The sequence below is a fragment of the Typopeltis vanoorti genome, chromosome 17 (genome assembly GCF_054136105.1).
Source record: "Typopeltis vanoorti isolate ZY-2024b chromosome 17, IOZ_Tvanoo_1.0, whole genome shotgun sequence".
In the NCBI taxonomy this organism is placed as follows: domain Eukaryota; kingdom Metazoa; phylum Arthropoda; class Arachnida; order Uropygi; family Thelyphonidae; genus Typopeltis; species Typopeltis vanoorti.
Genome location: NC_143565.1, coordinates 110,859,217 through 110,880,192, shown reverse-complemented (window position 1 = coordinate 110,880,192; position 20,976 = coordinate 110,859,217). Strand labels below are relative to the sequence as shown.

At 37.0% G+C, this 20,976-nt stretch overlaps 1 protein-coding gene and 1 pseudogene across 1 annotated transcript in view; one reads left to right on the top strand and one right to left on the bottom strand.

Moving 5' to 3' along the window:
* The window catches only part of LOC150097776 (dynein regulatory complex protein 1-like), a 303,397-nt gene that overhangs the window by 109,053 nt on the left and 173,368 nt on the right, over positions 1-20,976 (bottom strand). The gene's annotated exons all lie outside the window — the stretch shown is intronic.
* On the top strand, positions 10,748-10,866 carry LOC150097778 (5S ribosomal RNA; annotated as a pseudogene).

Sequence of the window (20,976 nt, the reverse complement as noted above, 5' to 3'; positions counted from 1 at the left end):
TAAACGTGGCCGTACCAGCCTTGAAGATGAACCATGTGAAGGATGTCCAAAACGTGTAACAACATCAGAAATCATTGATCAAGTGCACAATATGGTATTGGATGACCAGCGAGTCAAAGTGCGTGAAATTGCTGAGACTATAGGCGTTTCAAAAGAATGTGTAGGATATATTTTGCATGAAGAATCGCAAATGAAAAGCTTTGCACAAGATGAGTGCTGTGCTTGTTCACAGCAGATCAAAAAGACACTTGCATGAAAATCTCTGAACAGTGCTTGGAGCATTTTAACAAGAATAAAACTTTTTGTGCATCAATTTATTACTATGGATGAGACTCGGATTCACTATTACACACCACAATCCAAACAGCAGTCAAAACAGTTGACAGAAGCCGGTTGTTCAGCACCAAAGAAGACAAAGTCAGTTCCATCAGCAGGAAAGGTCATGGCATCGGTGTTTTGGGATGCTAAAGGCATTTTGTTTATTAATTATGAAAAGGGAAAAACAATAACCGGAGAATATTATTCCAATCTTTACCAGACTAGATGAAAACATTTGTGAGAAAAGACTCAGTTTGCAGAAGAAAAAATTTTTCATCTTTGTGGCCACCTGCCCTCAAAGGTGTTTTGGCAATGGGAAAATTAAGGCATCTGCACTATGAATTGTTAGAACATCCACCCTATTCCACAGATTTGGCACCCCTCTAACTTCTATCTCTTCCCAAAACTAAAACTATTCCTCACTGGTCAGCATTTTTCTTCAAATGAAGAGATGATTGTGGCTGTAGAGGGGTATTTTACAGATCTTACTGAGAACCACTACAAGGATGGGATACACTGGAGCATCGCTGGAATAAATGTATTAGTCTTAAGGGTGATTATGTTGAAAAATTAAAATAAATTTGAAATTATAAATTCGTTTTTTCATTGTTAGGCAGAGAACTTTTTAGATCACCCTTGTATTTAGTTAAAGCCAAATATTCCAGCCTGAAAATTACAGGCCATCTTTAATGGCAATGACAGTTGATTGATGTGAAACAGAAAGAAACAGTAAGTATAAGAGAATGATGTTATACTTACAACGTAATGGTATAAGCGAGAAAAATAGGTTAATCATAGCTGTAATAAATAAATAAAAAAAAAATAAAACTTTAATGACGTGTCATTCTGATAAAGACTTTCCCACATTTTAGATAAAGACAGGCAGTCATTCCAATTCAAGCTCAGGCAGTGAAGCAAGACCTCAGCATTCTCTTTAAGCAAGTGCTCAAACTTGTGCCGACAATAATGAAGCAGGCAAGTTTCAGACCAAAGAATATTGTGGTCTGCATCTATTCTGTGTTGAGCCAAGCTAAATATATCAGCTTTTCTCTAGTAAATATAAGATTGGTGTTCTTGTATTTTGCTTTCTACTGAGCATCCAGTCTGTCCAAAATAGGATGGATGGCAATCACAAGGAATTTGGTATACACCAGGGAGAGACAGAGGTGAGCATTTATCTTTTGACAAGGGAAAACAAGTTGAGAGTTTATTGATAGGTATAAAAGTAGCCACTAAATTGTATTTTTTTCAGAATTCTGGAGATATTAATGAAATGGCTACACAACATCTGTTTGACTCCTACAAATCAAACTTAAATAACAAGGGAATAGTACATCGAGTTCCAATCCTATACATTTCAGACATTTCAGAACCAGTCAGTCTCTCCTCCCCATCATCAACTGCTCTCAAACTCTCCATGATGTCACATTCACAAGAATGAAAGACCTTTATGAACTGTTCATTTAGTATCTCCACTATATCTTCTGCAGCAGTTGTCCTTATACCATCCTCTCCAATCAATATTATCCTTCCATAATCTTTTTTTTGCTGGCTACATATTGAAATTTTAGCTAAGTGCTGCTCATACTTCACCAACAACAATCAAAAAAGGTATGTGCGAATTTTCTTCCTCTATTACTCTGCATATATTTGTCTCTAAAATACATCTGTAATGCCCTAAGAATTCTTGAGTAAAAATATAATGACATTAAAAATGGGGCACTCCTAAACGAAAGCAGACAAAATAGCCGTAAAAATAATATCATTTGTATTTCCTCTAAATGCTAGCCCTAGTTTACTCAGTAACTTAATGGTAGATATTATTCTTTTTAAAACTTCTCTCCAATAATTTTCTTCAGACTCTATTAGTTTCGTCAATTCAGAATCAATTCGACTATTTATAAAACTTGATTTTCTTTACGATATGTGCACATCGCTGGTATATGCTCAGTAGAATGCCTCGTGATCACATAAGGATTCTGTTATATTTCTCCAGTCATTAAACTCTTCATAAAGTTTTATTTAACATAGAAAACAATTTGAAAACAAAGCAGTAAATTGCTTTGCTGGTTTCTGTAAAAATTAGCCAATCTCGTTTCTCCTTTGTTCCATTTGCCTTTTTACAGTAAAGATGTGATTCATTCATATTTCTGACATATATCCTATTGCGTTCTGCATATTCTTTTTTGTTTAATTTTTGATTTTTCCAATATCTGAGGCATATTTATTAAATGTCCCCACGGGGCTTGTGACTTGCAGGCACGGGCATGGCTAACTCCGGGTCCCAGAGCTAAGTAAGATCTATTTCAAAGCTTTTGTTCATACTTTTCTCTAACTCTTCCACTTCCTGATTCTACCCTCATACTAACATTCTTCCTAATGAGGATTCTTTACTTAAAACTTTCTGCTTGTCTCTTTTCTTGCTTACTAACCTCAGGAGGAGGTCCTCCATTCTCCATGAAGCTATCAGAGTACGCGAGGGCCAGGGGTGTTTCCTCCTCTTTCAACTAACCACTAATAGTTATAGTAGTGGGCAGCAGCACTACTTGGATTAACCTCCTGTAGCATACATGTTACAATACTGCGATATGGAAGGCAAGGGGAAACCACCACATTACATTCCCAAGTAAAAACAGTAATGGAAGTTAAAAATGAAATCAAGATTGGTGCTGGAGCCTTCACTGAAGGAGTCATGCCCGGCAGGAGAAATAACCGGGCTTCTCAGTTCGACAGCCAGCGAAATCCTGGTACTTATTCAAAAATGAAGACAAGAAATAAGCTGAATATTGGAACATGGAATGCAAGAACACTGCTAGAACCAGATAAAATAGAAAATGTGAAAAAAGAAATGGAAAGACTTGAAATAGACATTCTGGGCATTAGTGAGATGAGATGGGAGGGACAGAGTGATTTCTGGAGTGGAGAATTTCGAATAATATATTCAGGACAAAAGAAGGATGAGTCAGGTGTTGCAATGATCCTTCATAAAAAAGTTGGAAAGTTAATCTTTACAATAATTAACTATAGTGACAGAATCATGGTGATAAGCATTCAAAATGAACCAGTAAACCTCAATATTATAATGGTCTACATGTCAACATCACAACATAGCGATGAAGAAATAGAAGAAATCTGGAGCAGCTTTAAAAATAGAGACAATACAATAATAATGGGAGATTGGAATGCTATAGTGGGAGAAGAGAGCAATGATAATGTTTCAGGAAGATTTGGTCTTGGACGTAGGAATGAAAGGGGAAAGCAATTAATAGAATTTTGTACACAAAAACAGTTAGTTATAGCAAATACACTATTTCAAGTTCCAAAAAGAAGAAGATACACCTGGAAAACACCTGGGGATTCAAATAAATATCAAATAGACTATATATTCATCAAGAAAAGATACAGAAACCAAATAAAAAATTGCAAAAGCTATCCAGGTGCCGACATTAGTAGTGACCATAACCTTGTCTTAATGAAAACAGAACTGAAACATAGGAAACAAATCCAAAGATACAAACCAATAAGATGGAACCTTGAAAAATTAAAGAGTAAAGAAGTAAAGAGATGATACCAAGAGGCAACTGATCATAACTTTCCAGAAAACATAAATAGTCAGAATAATATTGAAAACCAATAGAATATGATTAAAGAGTTAATTACAAATTCATCAAATCAATTATTGAAAAATGCAGAAAAAGAAAAAAGAAAACATTGGATAACAGATGAAATACTTGGACTTATGGATGAAAGAAGAAAATATAAAAATGCTGTTAAAGAAGAAGATGTGGCCAAATACAAATATCTTAAAAATCATATTACAAGAAAATGTAGACAAGCCAAAAAAGAATACCTGGAAGAACAGTGTAATAACATAGATGAATTATTTTAAAAAGAAAACATAGAGAAAGCCTATAAAGAAATTAACAAACTGACTTTCAAATTTAATAAGAACAGCAAAAACAATGCCATCAAAGATGAAAATGGAAAATTACTAATAGAATCTGAGGATATATTAATGGAATGGAAGAATTATCTTGAAAATCTCTATAACGACGAACTTGACGTTGATATCAGCATAGAAAATCAAAATGCAGATAATCTAGGACCCCCAATAATGCGAGAAGAATTTGATAAAGCACTGTCCGAAATGAGTAAGGGAAAAAGTCCAGGTGTAGACAATATTTCTATAGAACTGCTACAAAATCTAGGTGATGAGACAAAAACTTTACTCTATCAATTAATAGCCCAAATCTATGATAGAGGAGAAATACCAAAGAAGTTTATGAAATCTTTATGAAATGTATAATACCAATACCAAAAATGAATAATGCAAACAAATGCAGCCAATTTAGAACAATAGCTTTAATCCCACATGTTAGCAAAATTCTGCTAAAAATTATTCAAAATAGAATTTATTCAAAAATAGATTGCCTATTGGATGAAGACCAATTTGGATTCAGAAAGAATAAAGGAACAAGAGAGGCAATACTCTGTTTAAGAACAATAATAAAGAGAAGATTAGACCTTAGTCAAAATACTTACATTTGCTTCCTTGATTTAGAGAAAGCGTTTGATAAAGTAAACCAGCAAATACTCCTAAATTTTCTAACGGCATAGATTTGAGAGAGAGAAGAAAATAATTTACCAAATTTACAAAAATCAAAATGGACAGATTAAAATCAATGATAAGGAGAAAATAATAAATATCAGGAGTGAAGTAAGACAAGGATGTATACTTTCACCACTTTTATTTAGTTTATATATTGAAAAGGCCATTCAGGAAACTAAAGATAAAATAAATAGTGGCATAAAGATAAATCGTGAGCAAGTCATGTGTATAAGATTTGCTGATGACATAGCCCTTGTAGCAGAAAACAGAAGAACGTTAAAAACAATGCTAGAATTACTAAATAATAACTTTGAAAAATATAAAATGAAAATCAACACAGATAAGACTAAAATCATTGTTACAGACAAAATCCCTATCAATACAGAGCATATAGACATCATATGCTCTGTATCAGCGGGGAACAAATAAAACAAGTGAAAAGCTTTAAATATTTAGGAAGCCTAATAACAGAAGATGGCAGAACAAGAGAAGACATAAGATCGAGAATAAACAACGCAAAAGCCCAATTCTCTAAGATGAAAAGCATTTTAACAGGAAACCTCAACCTACAATTGAAAAAAAAATTAATAAAGACATTGATATGGAGCATTGCACTGTATGGATGTGAAACCTGGATTCTAGGCAGAGAAGATGTAAGAAGATTGGAGGCTTTTGAAATGTGGTGCTGGCATTGCATGAACAAAACAAAATGGACAGAAAAAAAATCAAACCAACAAGTCCTGAGATAAACGAAACAAGAACTCTAATAAAATCGATCAAAATTAGAAGGGATAGGTGGTTTGGACATATACTGTGACATGATGGACTTGTGAAAAGAATAACTGAAGGCAAAATAGAGGGGAAAAGAAGAAGAGGCAGACCAAGGAAAAGCTTTCTTGACCAAGTCAAAGACAGCATGGGTTTGAGGAGTTACCAGGAGGTTAAAAAGAAAGCCAATGACAGAGCGGAATGGAGGAAATTGCTGCTGAGCTACCAGTCCCAAGACTGATGCAACTGATGATTATGATGATGATGATATTGAAATTTTAGCTAAGTGCTGCTCATACTTCACTTTTTGCTACCCTTACCAACCAAGTCACCCTCCTTGCCTGTTCTTTGTAATCCTCATTGAATTTATTATTACCACTTCTATTATGCAGACTCCATAATGCCTTTTTTCTCTGTATTGCATGCTTAATCTCTTCATTCATCCATTTCACACCTACCTTATTTAACCTTCTGACCCTTGGAATACATTTAGGCATTGCTTCCACTAGATAGTTCTTGAATATCCCCCAAGCTATACTGATCTCTTTTCCAGCTAACTCCTCATTCCAAGCTACACCTGCAAGCTGTCTCTTGAGCTCCTTATAATCACCAACCTTGTAGTTCCACATATAATCTTTTCTCACGGAGGTCCTCACACCACTGGAAACTACCCAAGCAATCACTTCATGGTCTCTTTCACCAACTGGAGGGTGATTTCATACCTTATTTTCACCTCATCCTCTGATAAGATGATCAAATCCAAGACCCTCAATCTTTGTGCACCCTCTATTACATATTGTCTGAGTTAGTTATACCTCAAAAACTCATTTTCTTTTCTTCCAGTTGCTATCTCATCATCCCAGTCTATATTGCCATAATTAAAATAGCCCATAATGATCACCCTTTTCTTATTCGCATGACTAATTTGACTATACATTTCATAGTCACTAAAATCCACATTACAAGGTCTATAACAACATCCGACTAAGTATTTCATTCTATTCACTTCTATTTCTCACCATACTGCCTCAAAACCACTGGCATTATTTCTCTCTTGCATCTCTACTTTGTATGGACATAACTCTTTCTTTATCATCAATATGACTAACCCTCCTTTTTTACCCTTCTATCTTCATGAAACACATCATACCCTTCCATCTCTATTCCTGTCAGGATGTTATCCTCATCCAACCATGGCTCACTTATTCCAACAATTCTTGGGTGAACAGACTCAATTAATGCAACCATTTTATTTGTTTTGTTTCTTACACTTTTAGCATTTGTATACAAACACAGCAGCTCATTCCTGGATCTATAACTAGTTCTACTGAACCACTTATTTGATGTGACCTCTCCATGTTTAACTCAGGCCATTTCTTTTTCTCCTTATTCATCTTAGAGTCTTCTTCAACTCCAACTGTTTTCCCTTGATCCCAGGTCATCCCCTTCCCTTTTTGTCTACACATGCATTCACATACTCTTGGAGCATCAGACTTTCTCATGCTGTGTTCCCCTGTCCACCTGGGCCTCCCTGTTTGTCTTGCACACCTGTTCTCTGATTCTCTATACTCATGGCACTCACTTCTTCATTCATAACCACCTCTTCAATCTCTCTTGTCTTACTCTCTGGTTCCTCTAGATCACTTCCTGCTTGATCACTTCATTCTTGCACTCATTTCCCTACCTTAAAAGAAAGCAAACTGCTTCTTGCAGTGTGGTCAATTGGAAACATCTTAAACATAGAAGACTGCTAGCTACTTCCCCACTATTTTTGAGAAATACCGGGAGAAAGCGCTGAATATACCCATACCTTTATCCTTGCAGGTAGAGGAAATTTTGATGGTAGCTCTACCATGCAATGATGGCAGCAGGAGCTATGATACACATTGTGTGCAATGATAGACACAAACTGGACAGATCAGCTGAGTTAAAGCAATCAATGTTCAGATGTGTCCAATGATACACACTTTGATTTTCCATTATTAATAACCAACAACACCAGTCTTTCTATCTTTTTCTCTTTAATCCCTTATTCATGTTGCTGTTATCTTTTCTTGTTTTTTTATCCTGTAATCCATATAATATTTTCTGTTTCTATTAATATTTTCCTCCAACATAAGTATTATTTCGACCCAGCTTTTAATCTTTTACTCTTTAATTATTATTATTATTATTATTTTCATCATGAGAGGTCCACACTCTTATGCAAAAAGATCATCGAACAATGCTTAAATAGACTACCAGTACAGTGTGAGATAGAGGTGAAAAGAATGAAATGCTTAGCCAGATATACATTTCATAGTGACCATGAAATGTAGAAGCAAATAGGAAAAGGGTTATCATTATGGGTGACTTTAATTATGGCAATACAGATTGAGATGATGAGATAGCATCTGGAAGTAAATAAAAGAAATTTCTCAAATTTTTAAGGGACAACTACCACAGGCAGTATGTAACAAAGGGTACATGCTGATCAAAGTGCTTGGATTTGATTATCTAATCAGAGGATATCATTATAAATGAGGTGTGTCAAATCTCCCTCCATTTGGTGAGAGTGATCATGATGTGATTACCTTGGTGGTTGCAAACCATGTGAGAACTTCTGTGAGGAAAGGATTTATGTGGAACTACAAGACTGGTGATTATTAAAAGCTCAGGAGACAGCTTGAGATGAGGAGCAGGGTGTAAAGAGATAGAAGTGAAATGGATGAATGAAGAGGTTAAGCGCAACTGAAAGAAGACATTATGGAGGCAGCATGAAATGAGTGGTAATAATCAACTGTATGACAACTACAAAGAACAGGCAAAGAAGGTGGCTCACTTCATAAGAATAGCAAAAGTCAAGTATAAGTTCAATTAGTTAATGAAGCCAAAAGAAATAAAAATAATAATCTCAGGTTTTTTTATTTTTTTTATATGTGGTTAGTAGAAGAAAGAATGAATATGGAAGGATAATATTATTATTTGACACCTTCAGGGAATCCAAGACTTATCGATGGAGGGCACCTACTCTACAACTCTCTGTCTCCACCACTCAACTTCATCATCCACCAATGCCGTCTACAGTCCATCACCACTAGTATTTTTCACAGACAATCACAAAAATCAATGCCCACAGTGGGATTCGAACCTGCAGCCTTTTGGCTGGAGAGTGGATACTCTAACCACTCGGCCAACCAGGCTGGCAATTGGTTGGTGAAAATGATAGAATTATAACCACTGAAACTTTGGAGAGGTCTTTATCCAGTAGTGGGATATGACAGAACAATAACAACATCATCCACTTTCTATTAACAATAAGTGTAAATATATTAGATATATATGGCATAATCAAAGCTCTTATCCATCTTCTGTTCAAAAAAATAAATTTTATATATATATATGTATGTGTGTGTTTTACAAGGCAGTACATATACAGTGGTGTACTTGGATTCTACAAAAGTTTTTGACAGACTGCCATATGACAAGTTGATAATAAATTGGAATGGATGGGATTAGATACCATATTACTGATTTGAATAGGTGACTGGCTGTCAGATAACTATCAGCAAATTGTGTATGGAGGTACAGTATCCAGAAAAAGGAAAGTCACTAGATGTATTGCAGAGATCTGTTTTAAACCCATTATTGTTTAACTTGTATAGTAATATACCAAGATGGATTTAACTGGAGATATGCAGCTGTTTGCAGATGATGCAAAATTTGGGAGAATGAGGAGTCAAGAAGACGTTATGGCCTTACAAGAGTACTTGAACAGATTTCATGAATGGGCAAGTAAGGATAACTATCAGTTCAACTGTTGCAAAGTGTAAGATTCTGAAATTTGGTAAGCAAGGATGGGATGCAAAATATACACTTGTTGGAGAAATTTGAAGTAGGAAGAGGAGATGAAAGTTCAGAGAGTGGTGGAGCATAGGTACCTGAAGTTTAGAAATTGTGAAATCATCATTAGATTATGGAATGATGCAAAGGATCTTGACATCTAGAAATAAAGAGGTTATAGTTTAACTGTATAAGGCTATGATCAGCAATGATATAGGTTACTATGAAAAGATCTGATCATTTGGCTTTCATGTAGTTGATATATTAGAAAGGGTGAACAGAAGATTGACTATGTAGAAAGTATTTTACCTTGGGTATAATAAATGTTAAAGATACCAAGCTATTTTAAACCTGGTTTTACTCCATTTCCCAAGTAAGCAAACAGACAAACAAGTCAAGCTTGTGCCTGCAAGTCTAACTGACCCTGCACATAGTGCAAGACCAAGGCAACTCATGATAAAAGTAGAATAAACTCTGATCACTAATCTTAATATTTATCCTTAATGCAAAATCCATCTCCTGGAGGAGATGTATGATGCTTTGTATTAAAGGCAAGGGGCCACTACCCAGACTGGTTTCGACCTTTATTGAGGTCTCATCAGTGGGAGCCAGGTTAGAAATACCAAGATTTTAGTAATACAGAGCTTATAAGTATTTTACCAGAACAAGTTACCATAAGGTGTTTTTACCTTATTAAATAAAAATCTCAGGAGGAGATATAAATGTAGAAAGTATTTTACCTTGGGTATAATAAATGTTAAAGATACCAAGCTATTTTAAACCTGGTTTTACTCCATTCCCCAAGTGAGCAAACAGACAAACAAGTCAAGTTTGCACCTGCAAGTCTGTGATCAGAACTTATTCTACTTTTACCTTGAGTTGCCTTGGTCTTGCACTACGTGCGGGGTCAGTTAGACTTGCAGGTGCAAACTTGACTTGTTTCATGTCTCACAAAAAGGGCAGTGGCACTAATGGTCAAAACCATTAGTGCCACTGCCCTCCAAATCCTCCACTCTGAGAGGACATAACTCATCACTTATCTTAGCAGTGCTCCACCACTGCTTTTGCCCATCCTATCCTGTCGAAATATGCTATACCCTGCTACTTCTATTCCTATCTGTATATCATCTTCCATCAATGATGACTCAAAGATCCCACCAATCTTTGAAGAGGCTGATGCTATCAGTGCCCCAATTTTTCTCCTTCATTCTTCTCCTCTACTCTTCTCCTGTTGGTGGCCAGATCGGTTTCAAAGCACTAGTTCTCATCTGATCACTGAAGTTAAGCAAACCTGAGCCCAGTTAGTACTTGGGAGTGTGACCACCTGGGATTCCTGGGTGCTGCTGGCATCTAAGGGCTGGTAGTGCAATGGTATCACATTTCACTCCAGATCAGAAGCTTGCATGTTTGAATCATGTCTGGTTCAATATATTTCAGTTTTTCTCTTCACCCTCTCTAGAGTACTCCTTTTGCTGGCCTGGTTGGCTAAGTGGTTAGCATATCTACTCTCCAGCAAAAAGGCTGTGGGTATGGATGTTTGTGATTGTCTGTGAAAATACTAGTGGTAGTGGTGAGCAGTAGATGGCATTGGTGTAGATGATGATGATGATGGTAGTGCTGGTTCGCTGTAGTTGGTGGATGATGTGGTGGGTGGTGGAGACGGAGAGTTGTAGAGTAGGTGCCCTCCCTCTATGAGTCTTTAGACTCCTTGGAGGAGTCACATAATAATAATAATAATCTATTCTGGACACTCCTGGCATTAGTATAAAATATTAGTATTGTCACTATTTCTATACCTATCATTATCCCTTCTAGATTCCACTGGATTCAGCATTACATGATGTACTCCCACTTCTCCCAAGTGACTATTCCCACAATAGGCCACCCCTGCTACCATCCACCCTGATAATTCTAGAGTCCCTGAACTGACACACTGACTTACTCAGAGAACAACATTCTCTTCAAATACCTACACTCTTTCTCATTCTAATGCAAGCCAACTTTTGCATACAGTTCCTTTCTGCCTCATATACCTTCCAAGCATCTCTTTTGACACATTCTGGCTATTATATCATTCATTATTAATGATCTTCTCTGCAGCTCTGCATTATCATACCTGGGCAACACACTATCTTCCCTCTCTCAGTCTTCTTCCACACAACCACAAGTATGAATCTCAGATCTTTTGCCACCTGATTCACACTGCCTCTCAAGTCAGCCCACCATCATCTCATCTACTTTTTCACCTCGCTTAATTGCCATAGTCACCTATCTATAGTTCCTCTAAGTAAACACTCCTCTGGCATTCTATCTTGTACATCATGGATCATCGAGTCTCCATACATTATATTACACCTCTTATCACTCTGTTTCTTCCTTGCTTATCTGCATCCCTCACTCATTCTCCTCTAACACTTTCTTTCTTTGTCACTCCACTAACCTGCCATCTCTCCATCCCTGGTTCCTGCAGTCTTGCCTCTCTCTCATTCTCTCTCTTTCACCAGTTCTCCTATTCTCTCCAATTATATCATTCCCATAATTCTCTCTTTCTCCTACTCTGATTTGCTTTCCATTTGTTGTCTCCAGGTTGCCTAATCTCTTCTTTAGTGCTTCTAAACTCACTCCTGATACATTCCACTTCTTCTTTCAGTGCATCTATTTATCTCTGCAAACTACCTACACTTGCTCAACATTCATCCTCCCAATCAAAACCATCTTTGAAAATTTCATAATGTTTCAAACCTACTACATGTCCTACTTTTATATTTTCATTCACATTCCACTCATTTTCTTCACTTTCAATCATGCTCTTCATCTCTCTCTCTCTCTTGGTTGGTATTCACCCATTACTGAAATAATGCTGCCAAAGTCCATTGTGCTAATTTCTAAATCACAAAGTTCTTTCCATTTTCTACATTTTCCACAGCTGCACAATCCATGATCTCTCACCTGCCACATTTCTAACTGCTGAGATGCATATATTCCACAAGTATCACACACTATAAAATTCCGGAGTATAGTGTGCAAAATGTAGTCATTAAATGGGGTGAACTTGGTGATAAGCCACTGCCAAACACTGTACAAGAATGATCCAAACTATAGTGAAATATTACGTTTAAGTACAAATTCCCAAACTCCAGATTATCCACAGACTATATGTTGTATCTAGCTTAGATATCCCATAATTTAAAGTAAAAACTCTCATAAATAATAACAGAAAATTTTTTTTCGCTGCTACCTCGTAACACATCTGACTGCAACCTCATTTCTGGCAGATCTCAACAACGTCTTCTGAGGAAGTTACATTCTATCATTTCCATCCATTAACATCATCTAACTACAATCATTCATATCTAAATAACTCTAGGGTTTTTCTTCGCCTGATTTACTAATTTCTGTTCATACTGCACTTTGTCATCCTTACTAACTGAGTCACTCTTCTGGCTTGCACATTATATTGTTTATTTAACTGATTATTTGCATTTTTCATATTGTACTCCTTCCAAAGTGCCTTCTTATTCCATTTTATTCTTAATCCTCTCATTTTTCTATTTTACACCTACTTTATGTAGCCTTTTGATCTTCAGAATACATGCACACATTAATGCAGTTATGTATTTGTGTAAGTTGCAAATTTCTGTGCAAAGCAATATTTATTTCCTTACCACTCAACTCCTTATTCCATGCTATAGCTACAAGCTGTCTCTTAAGCTTGTCATAATCACCAGCCAGCCTTGTACTTCGAAATATATCCCCTTATCACAAAAATCTAGATACGGCTAGCCACTACACAGGTGATCACTTCATGATCACTCTCACCAACTGGAGGAAAGTGCAAAACCTCATTCGCAATTACACCCTCTGATGAAATATCAGATCTAAAAATCTTGATCCTGGCATGCCCTCCTTTAGATGCTGCCTGAGGTAGTTGTCTCTCAAGAACTCAAGAAATTCATTTTTCTTATTGTCAAATGATATCTGTTCCAATCTAATCTGCCATAATTAAAATTGGGTATAATAATCACTAACACACGTTGTTTATACATTTCTTCATCACCACCATCCACATTCCCTGGCCTATAGCAACATCCAACTAAATATGTTTCCTGTCAACCTCCACCTCACATCACACTGCCTCATAACCATTGCCAATATTTCACTCTTTCATGTCTACCTTATGTGGACATAATTTGCCTGCTATCAGCAGCAGCACTCCACCTCCATTCTTGTCCTTTCTATACTTGTGGGGGAAAAAAAAGTCACACGTTGTATTTAAACAGATTTCATATGAGTCAGTTAGACAGACTATTGCTGCAAGGAGGCACAATGAGCGATGTGAGCAAGAAAGCAGAGGAAGTAAGAGGTAAAGCAAAACATTAGGAGAGAGGAACTGGTTATACTGTAATGGTTATAAATGAGAATAGTAGTACTATGGATGATAATGATAGCATGAGAATGCAAGATGGGCAGAGAAAATGTGGGGGGGGGGATTAGAGTGGACAGGGAAATGGTATAAGGAAAGCGGATATTGGAAGTAGTAATAAATGAATAAGGATGCCAGGAGCACCAGAAATAAGGGAGATGAAATGGTTTCATTCAATGAGTTAATTAGTCCAAAAATTGTTAAAATAAGTGAAACATCATTGAATAATGATGATATCCTGATGAGAATGTAAATGGAAGAGTATGATGTTTTTTGTGAGAATAGAAAAGACAAGGGAGGGAGGGGGGGGTGCAACTGATGATAGCAGGTCAATTACATCCCCACAAAGTGGAACTGCGAGATATAAATATTGACAATGGTTCTGAGTTAGTATGGTGTGGTGGCAGTTGACAAGAAGAGATATTTACTTGGATGGTGCCATAGACCAGGGAATGGGGGTGTGTGTGGGGGGGGAGTGATGAAGAAATGTATAAGCAACTTTGGTTAGTAAAAAAAAGGAAGGCTGATTATTATTGGTGATTTTAATTATGGAAATATTGATTAAAATGAAGAGATAGCATTTAAGAATAAGGAAAATGAATTTATTGAGGGATAACTATCTTAGGCAGCATGTAAAGGAGGGCATATGAGAGGAGAAAGAGTTTCAGATCTGATCATTTCATTAGAGGACGTGACTGTGAGTGGGAATTCTGCACTTCCCTCCAGGTGGTAAGAGTGATCCTGAAGTGATCACTTGGGTTGTGGCTAGCCATATGAAGACTTCTGTGAGGAAAGGATATATGTGGAATTACAAGGCTGGTGATTATCAAAAACTTTGGAAACAGCTTGGAGCTATAGCATGGAATGAAGTGTTAAACTGGAGGGAGATAAATGCTGCATGTGAACTGACCAAAAGATATTTAACAACATCAGTCTGAAAACATATTCAGAATGTCAAAAGACTGAATAAAGTGGATGTCAAATGGAAGAATGAAGGGATTAAGCATGAAATTTGGAAGAAGAGAAGATGTTTTGGAGGCAGAACAAGATGAATAGTAGTAGCAATCAATTACATGGGGAGTAAACATAGCAGACTAAGAAGATGATTCAGTTAGTATGACTGTATGAAACAGTATGAACAGAAATTAGCAAATCAAGCCAAGAAAAACCTGGGGAGTTTTTTTCGAGATATGTGGCAAGTAATAAGAAGAATGATTATGGTAAGATAATGTTAACGTATGGAGGAATAGTAACTGATGCAGAGCACATAGTTGAGGCATTCACTGAACAATTTATAAGGATGTTTCATTCTCATCAGGATGAAAACATGTGAGATTCATGGATAAAGGAAAGAGGAGAAGATGGCTTAATTGTCAGTATTACTATTATTACTATTACTATTATTACGGGCAACTCCAGGGAGTCATTTGACTCATCGAGGGAGGCCCCAAATCATATTCATCACAACTATTTGACATTCATACAGTATCTATCATACCTCGCCTTAAACTCATTCACTGTCACAGCATCCACCACAGACTCAGGGAGCGCATTCCACTCATTCACTACTCTAAAAGTAAAGAACCCAGCTCTAACACCTTTACTAACCACACTTTTGCCCAGTTTCCATGGATGTCCCCTAGTCCTCCCAAAACCAGCCCTGTTCTCAAAAATATCTTCTGAATTAATTTTATAGAAACCCTTCAGTAATTTGAATGTCTCAATCATATCTCCCCTCCTCCGCCTATCAACCAATTTTTGCAACCCACAAATCCTCAACCTGTTCTCATACGGTTCATTCCACAGACCTGCTATCATCTTGGTCACTCGCCTCTGGATCCTCTCCACCTCCTCCCCATCAAGAAGAAACCTAGGTGACCAAATCTGAGCACAGTAGTCTAGATGGGGTCTTATCAAGGCTCGATACAGAGGAACAATAACCTGTTTGTCTCTGCTTGTCATCGTATTCTTCAGCAACCAAGTGATTTGATGAGCTGTTTTGGTCACTTTTGCAATGTGTCCCCTAAATTTCAATTCCTTATCTACCAACACTCCTAAATCTCGTGCCTCATCAATTTCCTGGAGCACGGTTCCACCGATGCAGTAAACTGCCGCCAATCTTTTCACCCCAAAATGCATAACCTTACATTTTGCCACATTAAACTGACATCCATTCTCCTTAGCCCAGACCTCCAATCTATCCAAATCATCTTGCAAAATTTTGACGTCATCTGCATTCACTATTGCCCTACCCAACTTCGCATCATCCGCAAACAAATGAACTGTTCCTCTCAGATCATTTCCTATATCATTTATGAACAAATTAAACAGCAGTGGTCCAAGAACAGATCCTTGTGGCACACCACTAGTCACAGGCCGTCTTGTGGACTCTACTCCCGAGTAAACCACTCTCTGATATCTCTCCGTCAACCACCCTCCTATCCATCTCACCAACCCTATGTCCATTCTCATATGCTGCAATTTACTGATTAGAATTCCATGTGGAATCCTGTCAAAGTCATTGGCAAGGTCCAGTAGAATCACCGTAAACCCATTACCCTTATCCAGTTCAGCCGTCACTGTGTTATAATACGTGAGCAAGTTACTGAGGCATGACCTACCCTTCACAAAACCATGCTGTCCCCGATACAGTATCCCATTTTCTTCTATCCAATCTTGTATTTTCCTCTTGACTATTTTCTCTAAGACCTTGACAATGATTCCTGATATGCTAATCGGTCGGTAATTTACTACAGCAGTCTTGGAACCACCTTTATGCAGTGGAACTATTTTCCCCTCTTTCCACCCGCTCGGGACTAACCCAGACCTGAGACTCAAATTAAACAAAATGGTCAAGGGTACTGACAATTCTTTAGCTGCTTCTCGTACAACACGAGCTGGTATACCATCCAATCCCACAGATGTATTGACATTGAGGTTATGCAGTATGAAGGAGATATAAATGAAGAAATAAATAAGCTTGATAATGAAGGGGATACAAATCATCTGATGTTTATCTGCCAGTAAGCGAAACTGTAAGAACTAGGACTAAGATCTATGAGTTTCATACCGAAAAACTATCGGCAAATCCAAGTGTAAGTAACCACTTGGTAGTACAACACCAAGGCAACTCGTATTAAAGGTGGAGCAAGCTCCCTCACTATCCTTGATATTTTCTCATAATGTAAAAACACAGCCCCTGGGGGATATAATACTGTAATTACATTATGATTACTTGGTGTTGTACTACCAAGTGGTTACTTACACTTGGATTTGCCGACAGTTTTTTGGTATGAAACTCATTGATCTTAGTCCTAGTTCTTAGATTTTGCTTACTGGCAGATAAACATCAAATGATTTGTATCCCCTTCACTATTATTAAGGTTGCCAGAAAAATAGCCTTTTGGCTTTTATTCTATGTTATAATAAATAGGCTTGATGTTAATAAAGGGATAGGATTTGATAACGCATCACGCACATGTGTAATGGAATGTTCCAATGAATTGGTGAATCTTTCAACAGCACAGGTTTGAACAAAATGGAAAGAAAGTAAAATTGTTCCACTGCATAAAGACAGTGATAAAGTCTGCAAATTAGCAAATTATAGCCCAATCTTTGTATCTGGAGGTGGAGAAGGAACTGGAGAGATTTGTGAGGACTAGCATGCAGAAATTGGTTGATAACAACAATATTCTCTGTGTTTGTCAGCATAGGTTTGCTAAAGGTAGATTCTGTTTTACCAATTTACTTATTTACTATAATAAGGCAATAAATGTTTTGGATAAGGAAGATGCATACACAGTGGTATACTTGGATCTGGAAAAAGCTTTTGATAGACTGTCACACAACAAGTTGTTAAATAAACTGAAACAGATAGGATTGGATAACAGACTAGTGATTTGGATTGGTGATTGGCTGTCAGACAGGTATCAAAAAGTTGCATATGAGTGCAGTATTTCAAAAGAGGAAAGTCATTAGTGGTGTGCCACAGAGTTCTATAATGGAGCCATTGTTGTTCAATTTCAATTTGTGACACAACACTAATCTGATGTGATATAAAACTGTTTGGGGGAGCAATGCAGAGTCAAGCAGTTGTTATTGCCTTACAGGATGATTTGAAGAGATTGTATGAATGGGTAGGTAAGTGACACCATCAGTTCAATGTTGCAAAATGTAAGATTTGAAATTTTGTAAGCGATGATGGAATGCAGAGCATTCACTTGGTTCCAAAATTTTGAAGGAGGTAGAAGAGATGAAAGACCTGGAAGTGGTGGTAGAAAATGATCTCTGTAGATCTCTGCAATGTGGCTCTGAAATTCCAGAGCCACATTGCAGAGATTGTGTAGTCATCACATCAGATAATGGCAATAATGCAGAGGAATCTCCAATTTTGATATCAGGTTTAATACCACTTTCCTTCATAATGTGATCCATATAGATAATGAATAACAAAGGGGATAATGTACATCCTTGTCTCACACCAGATTTAACATTAAACCATCTTCCTGTACCTCCTTTAATTCTAACTGCTGACTTACAACTCAAATAAAGACTAAGTATTCCTTGATATAATGCCCCATTGACACCATATAACTGCAGCGTATTGAATAGCTTCTCTCTTGGCACCTTGTCATATGCCTTTTCCAAATCGACAAAACTTAAATAGAGATCTTTGTTATATTCCCATGCTTTCTCGACTATTTGTCGTAAAGTGAAGATCTGATCCTGACAGCCTCTATTTGGCCTGAATCCAGCTTGTTCTTCACCAAGCTTTTCTTCCACAATTCTTCTCAACCGTTTCTCAAGTATACTTGCATAGATCTTGCCAGGAACACTCAGTAGGGAAATACCTCTGTAATTCTCACATTCAGTTTTGTTTCCCTTTTTATATATGGGTACTATGAGAGCTCTACTCCAATCATCGGGAATTCGTCCCTCAGTCCAGGCTTTCTGAACTATGCAGTGCAGCCACTGTAAGACTTTTATACCACCATACTTCAGCATTTCTCGTCGAATATCATCTACTCCTGCTGCCTTTCCACATTTCAAGCCTTTGATGGCTTTTTCTACTTCAAAAACACTGACCAGGCATGCACCTGACTGCATGCCTGGTCAGTGTTTTTTATCACTGTGCTGTCGTTACTGCTTGTTTCATTTAGCAGTTTTTCAAAGTAATTACTCGATACTTCAAGGATATCTTCTCCTGTTTTCATATCACCTTTATCATCTTTTACTCCTTTTACAGCACTCTTTCCTCCATTCCTAAGCTTCTTCAACAACCTCCAGAATATTTTGCCACCTTCTTGATATTTCTTTTCTATATTCTTGCCAAAGTCCTCCCATGACTTTGTTTAGCTAGTTTTACACACTGTTTAGCTTTCTTATATTTGTCTCTGTATTCTGTAAGAGTAAAAGCTGACTTATTTGCCAGGAACTTTTGATATGCTTTCTTCTTTTCCTTCACTGCCTCTTTAACTTCCTGTGTCCACCAGGGAGTTCTGATTTTTTTATCCTTGCACACAACCTCACCATATGCCTCTCTGGCAGAATCAATCAATGTTTTCTTCAGAGTTTGCCACTGAATTACCAAGGTTTGATTCCTGTTCTCAAACTCTTTCATTTTCTTTTCAATAATCTTTCTGTATTTTAGTCTACAGTTCACATCTGAGAGCTGCTCAACTTTTATTTGCTTTAAAACTTTCTTACATGTTATTCTTTTCAATATGAAATTCAATTTTATCCTGCTCAAGACTAAATAGTGATCACTTCCAATTTCAAATCCTCTGTACACTCTGGTGTCCTGCACCAGGGAGAAAACATCACTATCAACAATAACATAGTCAATGAGACTTTTCTTATTCCTAGCCTCTTCTCTCCATGTGAATTTGTGCACATTTTTATGTTGGAACATGGTGTTAGTAATAACCAGTCCATGTCCTGAGTAGAAATCCAACAGATATTTGCCATTATTATTAGCTTTGCTCTTTTCTCCAAATTTTCCCAAAATATTTTTATATGTCTCACAATAATTTCCTACTCTGCTATTTAGATCCCCAACAAGGACCAACTTTTCCTTTTTCATTGTGTCAGTTGCTTTTTCTAAAGCATCAAAAAATTCCTCCACTTCTACCTTAGTAGAACCTTCTGTGGGACCATAGGCACAAATAAGTCTCATTGTCCAGTTCCCCATTCTCATATTTGCCCACATTACTCTACTTGAGACTGACTGCCATTCAAGAAGATTAGCCTCATATTTTGTGTTGAATACTATGGCTACTCCTTCTTTTCCTTGATTGTCATTGCCTGAATATAACATTTTGTATTTATTGCTCAGAAAGATCTCACCAGTTTTGGTCTTTTTTGTTTCAGTCACCCCTATTATGTCGATCTGATACTTATCTAATTCCTCAGCTAGCTCCATTTCTTTGCCATTCAGGCTTCTTACATTGATAGTACTGATCTTTAACTCTGGTGATGTTGAGTTGGGGTTTGTTTTCAGATTTGTTCCAGTAGCTGACTTTTCGCTGTTTGCACTGGTTCCCTGGCGAAAACAATGGGGACCTTGTTTAACCCGGCAACGCCCCAGCCGGCATGAAATTTTGTCATATTGTACCATCATTTTTTATTTTGGTTTAACCAATAAGAATACAATTTGGTCGGCTAAATCCCAAATTGCCAGCCCATCCTCATTTGTTCAATATCAAAGTAGATACCCAACAGGGTGCACCACGAGAAGATGAGGATTGGACATTAGGTCAGAAGCGCTGGTCGGTTCTCCGCATTCCTTTAAAGGCTATGTGGAGGTCTCCTCTCAGTTATACAGCTTTGACCCTTAAGCACCCCTGTTGTGGACTCTAATAATAATAATAATAATAATAATAATATTAATATTATTATTATTATTACTTTATAATAATATAAATTGTTTGGAATGTGCTATATTTGTCTATATTTCTATGTATTATGAGAATGACCACGCTACCACTACAGTATTTTCATCTTGTTATCTATAGAGACTACATATTAAAACTATATA